Source organism: Anolis carolinensis, unplaced genomic scaffold, assembly GCF_035594765.1.
Source record: "Anolis carolinensis isolate JA03-04 unplaced genomic scaffold, rAnoCar3.1.pri scaffold_10, whole genome shotgun sequence".
NCBI lineage: Eukaryota > Metazoa > Chordata > Lepidosauria > Squamata > Dactyloidae > Anolis > Anolis carolinensis.
Genome location: NW_026943821.1, coordinates 19,146,036 through 19,157,358, shown reverse-complemented (window position 1 = coordinate 19,157,358; position 11,323 = coordinate 19,146,036). Strand labels below are relative to the sequence as shown.

The window sequence follows — 11,323 nt, the reverse complement described above, 5'->3', positions numbered from 1 at the left end:
GGCACCTGAGTCAACTCTTTTTCTGTCAGGCTGCCTCCGGCTCCAAGTAATTTCTTTCTTTTCTTTTCTTCCATTCCCTTTCATTTTTCTTTCTTGCAAAAAAAAAGGAAATCAAATCGAGACGATTGCCATGGCAACTCAGATAGCAGCCAAACACCTGAGAATGGGGAGCTGGGAGTGAAACTTGTCACTCATCATCCAACAATGTTAATCTGTTGGATTTACATAGTAATTAATGTCAAGAGGCAATCTACAATTTAAGCAATCAGCGCCTCGGCTCCCGGGGCCCGCAGCAACCGGATGCGGAATTAACCCTTGGGTGGGATTTCACTCATGTTCTTCATAATTGTGGGGAAGGGGATAAGAATAAGAACCAGAGACAGTACCGAAGGCCCAAGAATTTTGGATGAATAGATGCAGTTATTGAATGGCTTCCCAACTGCCTTGGTTTCCATACTTGCCTGCCATCAAGGGGCAGATTATGCTGTGAAATCATTGGAAAGATAAGATAGATAGAAGATAGATCGATAGATAGATACAGTAGAGTCTCACTTATCCAATATAAACGGGCTGGCAGAACGTTGGATAAGCAAATATGTTGGATAATAAGGAGAGATTAAGGAGAAGCCTATTAAACATCAAATTAGGTTATGATTTTAGAAATTAAATCATGTTATACAACAAATTTGACAGAAAAAGTAGCTCAATACGCAATAATGCTACATAGTAATTACTGTATTTATGAATTTAGCACCAAAATATCATGATATATTGAAAACATTGACTACAAAAATGCGTTGGATAATCCAGAACGTTGGATAAGCGAATGTTGGATAAGTGAGACTGTACTGTGCATCGATAGTAATGACTTGGTACTCTCAAGAAATTAGAATCTTTGTACTAAATTCATTCAGAAAGAACACAATTTCTGTGCAAATGTCTCCAGGGTGCATCTGCATTGTAGAAACAATACAGTTTTGGTCCCTCTTTAACTGCCATGGCTCGGTGCTATGGGATTCTGGGAGTTGTAGTTTGGTGACGCTTCAACGGTTCAAGGTCTTGTCAAACTACAACTCCCAGGGTTCCATAGCATTGAGCCATGGCGGTTCAAGTGGGATCAATGTGCAACCATACTAAGGTGCAGATGCACCCAAATGACAACTCCCAGGATTCTATAGCATTGAGCCATGATAGTTAAAGTGGTCCCAAACTGTATCAATCCTGCAGTGTAGATGCACCCAAAGACACCTTTCTGACACCAGTGGACACGTTCGGTCATGTTTCTAAGCCCATCTTCTCTAGGATCACATCCACTTCGTCTCAGATTAACCCATTTTATCTTGCAAACCTTGAAAAGGTAATGCTACTTTGTCCAGTTAGCAGTTCGAAAACATACAAATGTGAGTAGATCAATAAGTCCCAGGTTCAAATCCGGGGAGCGGAGTGAGCGCCCACTGTTAGCTCCAGCTTCTGCCAACCTAGCAGTTCAAAAACATGCAAATGTGAGTAGATCAATAGGTACCGCTCCGGCGGGAAGGTAACGGCGTTCCATGCAGTCATGCCGGCCACATGACCTTGGAGGTGTCTATGGACAATGCCGGCTCTTCAGCTTAGAAATGAAGATGAGCACCCGAGTTGGACATGACTTAATGTCAGGAGAATACCTTTACCTTTACCTTTACCTTTACCTTTACCTTTACCTTTACCTTACTTTGTTCAGGGAAGGCCAGTCATTTCACTGGGGTTCCCATCTGAGCCCAGGATGTGCTCAATGAAGCAAATGTCTCCTTTCATTTCTTGCAAACTCTCATTTTTGGAATTCTATTGCAGGAGAGCAAACGCCAGATGCAATGAGACATCCCTGAAGTCTTTTTTTTCCATTGAAAAGGCTTGCAGAACCTTGATAAGTCCACTTTGTTGGCAGTTTGTTCTCTCATTTTTGCCTAAAAGCAAGTGGCAATTCCAGTTCTGGTCTCTTAAATGAGATGGAAGCCAGAGCTGACTTGCGGCTGGCTTCACCCGCGTGCTGGCCATGCTAATGCTCATGTGCCTTGTGAGGGATCTGACGGCCTTCCAAGAAGAGTGCCTGGCTGGCTCTTCACACATTCGGGGCAGAGGCTTATTAAAAACTCAAGCCTTGGTAGCCTCAGCTCTGAAGAGTGGACACCAATCTTGCCTTACCCGGCAGGGATGGAAATGGAGAAGCACTCGTTCTTCAAGCTACTAATGCAGGTACTGTATTTACTCAAATTTCACTTTCACTTTTATTTTGTGGCTAAATTACCTCTCAAAAATGAGGGTATACATTAAGTAAAGGTAAAAAGATTTTCCCCTGATATTAAGTCTAGTCGTGTCCGACTCTGGGGGTTGGTGCTCATCTCCATTTCTAGCCGAAGAGCCGGCATTGTCCATAGACACCTCCAAGTTCATGTGGCCGGCATGACTGCATGGAGTGCCATTACCTTCCTGCCAGAGCAGTACCTATTGATCTACTCACATTTGCATGTTTTGCATTATGTTCGCAAGTTCAGCAGCTCAGCACTTTAATACGCTGCACTACCAGGGGCACCATGGTCACCTACCGGTTGTTTGGAATTGTGGGAGTTGTAGTCCAAAACACCTGGAGGGCCAGAGTTTGCTCATACTTGGTGTAGATCAGGGGTCCCCAAACTAAGGCCCGGCAGCCGGATGCGGCCCTTCAAGGTCATTTACCTGGCCCCCACCCTCAGTTTTATAATATATTTTTATATCAGTTTTAATAATATAATATATTCTATATATACATATAATATTGATAAAAATATTATAATGTTATACAATATAATACTAATAATAATACCATATAATAATATTAATTATATGTTATATATTACATATAGTATTACAGTATAGTGGTATAGTTCAATATAGTAATGTATAATGCTAATATTGTGCTATGCTAATAATATCATATATTTTATGTACATACAGCTGCTCTGAGTCCCCTTCGGGGTAAGAAGGGTGGGATATAAATGTAGTAAATAAATGTAATAAGTAAATACATAATTAATTTTAGACTTAGGCTCACACAAATTCTGAAATGACTTGAAGGCACACAACAACAACAACAACAATCCTAATTAACTTGACTATCTCATTGGCCAGTAGCAGGCCCACACTTTCCATTGAAATTGTTTTCATTTTTAAATATTGTATTCTTTCATTGTTGTTGTTGTTGTTGTTGTTTTGCACTACAAATAAGACATGTGCAGTGTGCATAGGAATTTGTTCGTTTTTTTTCCCAAATGATAATTCGGCCCCTCAACAGTCTGAAGGATTGTAGACTGGCCCTTTGCTTTAAAAGTTTGAGGACCCCTGGTGTAGATGATCCCAGACAAGGCTAAAAGCCTTGCAAAACTATACCTCCTGGAATCTCATAGAAATAAGCCGTGGCTTTTCAAAGTGGCGCCATTCACTCTGCATCCTTGCCTCCAATGTCTGGTGCAACGTGGATGTTTGATAAACATTATATATGGGAATGTGGGGGTCCCTGGTAGCCAACTGGGGAGGATTAATAGCCACTTGCCTGCTCTCCCCACGAAGCATCTCCTTGCCGTCCCAACAGCGAGCGCTTGAGCACAGCCATCGCCATAATGAAGTATCTTCTCCTGGCGCCTTTTAATTCCCCCAATGATTAATTTCCAGTGGATTAGAATCAGGATGGCTATTTAATTAACAAGAATGTCAAGCTTGCTTTTGAGTCATTAATACTCCCCCCCCCTTTTCCCTGGTGATTGACATATTAATATGTAAGAAATCAATTAAGAGCCACGTTTGCACACACTTGCTTTACTCAAGTAAGGTTTCTTTTTCCAGCCCAAAAAAGGAGGAGAGGATTATGGCTGGAAGGAAATGAACAGGAGGATGATGCATCCCAGATCCTACCTAGGGTTTGCATTGTGTGTGTTTACTGTTTATACTTGTGAAATTGGGTTGGGGTGGAGCTACTTCATCCCTTTGCTCATATTTCTGCTCCTTGTGTAATGAGAAAAATGCTTAAGAGCTGCATTATTATTATTATTATTATTATTATTATTATTATTATTATTATTATTTTGTTGTATGATACAGCAAACAAGATAGATATCCTGGATTTCGTATCACAAAATTACAAGTCGAACACTTCCCAAGTGTCTAGGACTGTGTAATGTATTTTTAGATGATGCGTGCAAATTCCAGTAGGGTGGCCTTTTGCAGTTGGCAGATCGTGATTTTGTCAATGTCTATTGTTTCCAAATACCGGCTGAGATCTTTTGGCACGGCACCCAATGTGCCGATCACCACTGGGACCACCTGCACTGGTTTCTGCCAGAGTCTTTGAAGTTCGATCTTGAAGTCCTGATAGCGGCTGAGTTTTTCCTGTTGTTTTTCGTCAATGCGACTGTCACCTGGGATGGCGACATCAATGATCCAAACCTTTTTCTTTTCCACAACTGTGATGTCTGGTGTGTTGTGTCCCAGAACTTTGTCAGTCTGGATTCGGAAGTCCCACAGTATCTTTGCGTGCTCATTTTCCAATACTTTTGCAGGTTTGTGATCCCACCAGTTATTTACTGCTGGCAGGTGGTACTTGAGGCATAAGTTCCAATGGATCATTTGGGCCACATAATTGTGTCTCTGTTTGTAGTCTGTCTGTGTGATTTTCTTACAGCAGCTGAGGATATGATCAATGGTTTTGTTGGTTTTCTTGCAGAGTCTGCATTTTGGGTCATCAGCTGATTATTATTATTATTATTATTATTATTATTATTATTATTATTATTATTATTATTATTAACACAACAAGATGAGTCCACAGCAGATACTCGCTGGCTGTTGTATTGGATCACACATCAGACAATAATAATAATAATAATAATAATAATAATAATAATAATAATAATAATGGGTTGCTGTGTATTTTCTGGACTGTATGGCCATGTTCCTAAAGCATTCTCTCCTGATGTTTCACCCACATCTATGACAGGCATCCTCAGAGCCATACATGTGGGCGAAATGTCAGGATAGAATGCTTCTGGAACATAGCCATATAGCCCGGAAAACTCACAGCAACATAGTGATTCCGGCCATGAAAGCCTTCGACAACACAATAATAATAATAATCTTATGAGTATTTATTAATCTCTCTGAATTCAAGGCATTCATAGTTTCAATTTTAAAAAGTTTCATGGGCTTATCCACACTGCAGAATGAACTAGTTTGATGCCACTTGAATGGCTATGGCTCCTGGAAGTTGTAGTTTTACATGCCTTCCCTGCCAAAGAATGTTTGTGTCACCACAAACTACAACTCCCATGAATGATTAGCATTGGGCCAAGGCAATTCAAGAGGGTCAATGCAATAGAATCCTGGGAGTTTTAGTTTGGTGAGGCATTTGGTGGAGAGATGGAAAGATCTTGCAAAACGACGACTCCCAGGATGTCTGTTTATTTTATGAGTTGTTTTGGGCACCTTGTGCCATATGTAAGCTGCCCTGACTCCTTTCAGGGAGATGGAGGCGGGGAACAAAAATAAAGTTATTATTGTTATTGTTATTATTATTATTATTATTATTATTATTATTATTATTATTATTATTATTATTCCATCGCATTGAGCCATGGCCGTGAAAGTTGTCTCAAACTGCATGAATGATGTGGTGCAGATGTGAAGATGTTCACCAGTCTAGGATTCCTCTTCACCAGTCTTCCAACTGGGAAATCTACTTGGTGGACTCTGTCAGGGCACAAGGCACATCCAGCCAACCAACTGGTCCCTCTCAATGGCTTTCACCAAGTATTTCCACCCATAACCATGCAAGGCTCTGGCAATGCATGTGGATGGACCGGCAGGGGGCAGCATTGGATCGCTCTCGGATTCACTATGTCCTTCTCGCCCTTTGGGTGCATCTACACCTTTGCATGGATGCGGTTTGGCACCACTTGAACTTCTGTGGCCCAAAGCTATGGGAGTTGGTCTTCTCTGGGTGCATTCTCATTGTAGAATGAATGCAGTTTGACATTGCTTCAACTTCCAAGGCTCGGTGTTATAGAATCCTGGGAGTTGTAGTTTTGCAAGGCCTTCCTTTCCCAACAGTGCTTGGTGCCTTGCCAAATTGCAACTCCCCGGATTCCATATCCTTGAGCCATGGCGGTTAAAGTATCAAACTGCATTCAATCGACAGTGTAGAATGCACCCCAGATTTTTCATACTCCTCTATGAGTTGCCCCAAGATGAATAGCAACTTTGCTCGGTTCCCTCTTGAATGAGGAAATCTATTAAGCTTTTGCTTCTCCTTCCATGTCTTGGATCTTTCCAAAGGAAGTCTGCATTGTTCCAATTCAGCATGGATGCAGTTTGGCACCATTTTAACTGCCGTGGCCTAAAAATAAATAAAAATAAATAAAAATAAATAGCCCCTGCTCGTTGCTGACCTAAGCAACCCGAAAGATAGTTGCATCTATCAAGTAGGAAATGTAGGTACCACTTCTATGTGGGGAGGCTAATTTAACTAATTTACGACACTCTAAAAAATCGTCCTGCAAGCGTTTGGAATGAGGAAGTTGCTGTCGCAGTGGATGATGAAGCAGCTGCTCCCCCTGTGGCCGGAATTGAGCATACCCTCAGGAAGCTGGAAGCTGGAGAAGGTTTAAATTGCCTCTATGTCTGTCTCTGTCTATGTGTATATGGCATTGAATGTTTGCCAATTATGTGTATATTGTGATCCGCCCTGAGTCCCCTTCGGGGTGAGAAGGGCGGAATATAAATACTGTAAATAAATATAAATAAAAAATAAATAAAGCTATGGGATTCTGGGAGTTGCAGTTTGGTGAGACCCAACATTATTTGGCAGGGAAAGCTCAAGACCTCGTGAAACTACAACTCCCAGAATCCCATGCCATTAAGCCATCAGTGCCAAAGTGCTTTAATATTATAATCACAAATTACTCATGAGATAGAAAAGTTACTATGCCAAGAAAGCGGAATTGTCTGACCTCCAAATTTTCTAGGATTGCAACTCCTATCAGCCCCAGTGTATCTAGTGCCACAATCCAGCTTGGTTTAGTAACTGTGGGTTTAGCTAAGGCTGGATCTACACTGACATATAATGCAGTCTTATATGGTCAGTATAGACTCATTTAATGCACTGAAAGGCATTTCCAAACTGCATTATATGAGAGTGTAGATCCAGCCTCAGCCGATGAATAAGATGTCGGACTCTTGCTTTAGTGCCTTCTTGAGTCCATCTAACAGAAGCCAAACTCCAGACCAAAATGATCCACTGATAGTCCTCCATTGAGGGTGGTCTTGTGAGCTGAGCCAAGCTTCGCCCAGTGATTTCTCCTCTACGTTCTGCTGGCTTTGATCCTTGCCTGCTTCAATGAACAGAATCTGCGGGTTTTCAGCTGCAAGGTTGCTTTTCAATTGGTGTTGCGAGTTTCTCTGACAGCCTTTATGGGGACGAGCAAGGCTTTAAACACCCCAATAAATATAAGGAAAGGAACAAACCAGGCCGGAGGGAGACATAAGGAACAACTACAATCAGAGTAGTCTGAAATGAAAGGTTGTTTGGGGATCTAAAGAGGGATCGTTGGAAAGGAGCGCTGCAAATCCATTGCAAATCTAGGTCCATACCCAGGATAGCAGCTGTCATACTGGAGAGAAAATACCCAATAATAATAATAATAATAATAATAATAATAATAATAATAATAATAATAATACAAAGAGTGAATACCGTAAAAACACAATCCAGAACAGAAGAGAAAATTGGTGAAAGAAGGCTCTCCATGGACAGTTCCTGGGAAAATAGAGAGTCAAATTGACAAAGAAAAAACATGGCTGTGGCTCACAAATGGAACTTTGAAAAAGGATCCGGAGGGCCTGATTCTGGCAGCCCAAGAACAAGCCATTAGAACCAATGCCATCAAAGTCAAAATTGAAAAGTCGACGACAGATCCCAAATGTAGACTCTGCAAGGAAGCAGATGAAACAATAGATCCCATCCTCAGCTGCTGCAGAAATATTGCACAGATAGACTACAAGCAGAGGCATAACACCATTGCTCAGATGATTCATTGGAACTTGTGCCACAAATATCATCTGCCTATGACAAAGAACTGGTGGGATCACAAGCCGGAAAAAGTTAGAGAATGAACATGTCAAGCTACTCTGGGACTTCCGAATTCAGACAGACAGGGTTTTGGAGCACAATACTCCTGACCTCACGATTGTGTTAAAAGACAAAGTATGGATTGTCAATGTCGCAATCCCAGGTGATGGTAGGATTGAGGAGAAACAACTGGAAAAGTTGACACGATATGAGGATTTAAAGATCGAACTACAGAGACTCTGGCACAAGCCAGTCAAGGTGGTCCCAGTGGTGATCGGCACACTGGGTGCAGTGCCTAAAGGCCTTGGCCTGCACTTAAACACAATCGGCGCTGACAAAATTACCACCTGCCAGCTGCAGAAGGCCACCTTACTGGGATCTGTTCACATTATTCGCCGATACATCACACAGTCCTAGACACTTGGAAAGTATCTGATGTTGATCCAATACATCAGCCAGCGGAGTGTCTGCTGTGAACTCATCTTGTTGTGTTTCTAATAATAATAATAATAATAATAATAATAATAATAATAATAATAGCAACTACTACTACTGCTTTAAAATTGGCTCTTATGGCAACTCATGGTTGCTTAGAAGAGGCTCTGCAATGATATTCCCAAGCCCTTCATGTATGGATTAGGGCCCTCTTGGGGTTATATGCACAAGTCACATTATACCAAAGGCCTAAAGAAAAGGCATTACTCCTATACAATAGCAAAATCAAGATTCACTTGATGATTTATTTAAAAATATATATATTGAAGCTGTGGATGGTGGAATGGATACAAAGGGCTGGGTACTATTTATAGTTTCTGCTCCGTCATGCCATGATCTTTGCAGAACTGGCAGTGAGCAAAATGCAAAGGAGAGGAACACGGGATCAGCTTCCCTCTCGCTTTCGTTTTTTGCAAATGGGGAAAGAAAGGAAGAAGGGAAGTGGCTCAAGCTGCTGCCAAGGATACCATTTAATTTCCCAGCTGAGCGCCCACCACCCGCCAACCAATTGACCGATTGGCCGCAGATCTGGAGCAAGAGATTGAGTCTCCTCTTCTCTGGAGGAAGCCAAGGAAAACCCTCCCTGCCTCCTTATCTATAAAGCTCATAAAGTTGGAAGGGATCCCCAAAGGCCATCCAGTCCAATCCCCTTCTACCAGGCAAAAAGACACAGTGAAAGCACTCCCAACAGATGACCACCCAGCCTCAGCTTAAAATCCTCCAGAGAAGGAGACCCCAGCAGTCTCCCATGCAGTCTATATTCCACTAGAGTTGGAAGGGACCCCCAAAGGTCATCCAGTCCAATGTTTTAGCCATGCAGGGAGACACAATCCAAGCCCTCCTCAAAGATGGCCATCGAGATAGTTTGAACTTCTCCAGAGAGAAGTTTAGGAAGTAGTTTTTTCCACTGTCCAACTGCTCTGACCATTACAAAGTTTGTCCTAAAGTTTAGATGTAATCTCTATTTTAATCCATTGCTCCATTGTGTCCTAGTCTCCAGGCAAGCTTGCTCCCTATTTATTAGAGAACGACTGTGGGTCTCTTCCAATATCAAAATTATATGATTTTATCTAAACTGCTGAGCTGCTGAACTTGCTGACTGAAAGGTTGGCAGTTCGAATCTGGGGAGTGGAGTGAGCTACCACTATTAGCCCCAGCTTCTGCCAACCTAACAGTTTGAAAATATGCAAATGTGAGTAGATCAATAGGAACTGCTTCTGCAGGAAGGTAACAGCGCTCCATGCAGTCATGCTGACCACATGACCTAGGAGGTGTCTACGGACAATGCCGGCTCTTTGGCTTAGAAATGGAGATGAGCACCAACCCCCAGAATCGGACACGACTGGACTTAATGTCAGGGGAAAACCTTTACCTTTACTACTCTATGTTTCCGTATATTGCATGGCACCTTACAGTATATTCCAATTTAATAATATTCAGTGTCTGGTGGAGTTTTCTGGAGGTTTTTATACAGGGAATGGATGGCCATCTGTTGGGAGGGCTTTGATTATGTCTTCCTACCTTAATCCTTTAATATTGCATGATTTATGCTTTTTAATGATTGTTTTTATTGATGTTGATGTTTTTATCGGGTTAATTGTGTCATGGCTTTGTGATTGGTTTTTTTGATTGTTGTATTGGCCATGGCCCCATGTGAGCTGCCCTGAGTCCCTTCGGGGAGATGGGGCGGGGTATAAAAATAAAGTTATTATTATTATTATTATTACCTTGCAGAAGGGGGTTGGATTGGATGGCCTTTGGGGCAGGGCCGGCCCAACCCGGAGGCCATTGAAGCGCCCGCTTCGGGCGCACGGTCCCGGGGGCGGCGTGGAGGCCAGCAGGGCAAGGGCGCGTGGGGCGGGAGGCGGGGCCTCGTCTGGGCGGAGCCCCGCCTCCCGACCTGCACGCCCTGGCCCCACCTCCCACGCTGCGTGAGAGGCGGGGTCAGGGCGAGCAGCGCGGGAGGCGGGGCCAGGGCATGGGAGGCGGGGCCAGGGCATGGGAGGCGGGGCCAGGTCTGGCCATGCCCCGCCTCCCGCGGGGCATGGCCACATCTCCTGCAGTGTGGGGGGCGCAATTTTCACCCCACGCTTAATATTTAAAGTTTTCTCGGGCCGGCCCTGCTTTGGGGTCTCCTCTAACTTTATGGTAGATTCTTTAAAGGAATGCTCCATAGTGATGAACCCTCTCTGAGGACAGCTTCGGTCCCTTGAATACCTTCTTTGAAATTCAGACTAGGACCTGATGTCAGTTTGCAGCCTATTGCCATAGAAGTTATGGCCTGACCTTCATGGCCGAGTCACCTTCCAGGCAGAAAGCAAACTCTTAAGAGGGATTCTGTGTTGGATTCTTGTTCCTGGGCCTTGAACTCCCTCGGAGATGCCTGGTGTGAACACCGATTTCTCCCAACGTCTACATTAACATTCAATGTCCCTTTATGTTTGGAGAAAGAAAATGTTTTTTCCAGAAGAACAAGTTCAAACCTTGCTTGAACCTCACCACTCTAATTTGGAGGACGAAAGGAGGGCATGGCTGGATCGAACAAGGCTACCGCTCCTAGAATCCCCCTCGTGAGAGCCTAGTGTTTATTGGTGGTCTCCCATCCAAATCCTAATCAGGACTGACCCTGCTTAGCATCCAAGATCCAATAGTGCCTTTAGGGTCTTTTGTTTTCTCTAATACAACATAATTTTCCAA

General features: G+C 43.0%; 1 long non-coding RNA gene across 1 annotated transcript in view; it reads left to right on the top strand.

The window, feature by feature from the left end:
- Positions 1–1,667: 1,667 nt before the first annotated feature.
- LOC134293852 (uncharacterized) overlaps positions 1,668–11,323 on the top strand; it is a 35,313-nt gene continuing 25,657 nt past the window's right edge. Inside the window, exon 1 of the long non-coding RNA XR_010000820.1 lies at positions 1,668–2,232. This is a non-coding gene — a long non-coding RNA (uncharacterized LOC134293852). The remainder of the gene's footprint in view (positions 2,233–11,323) is intronic.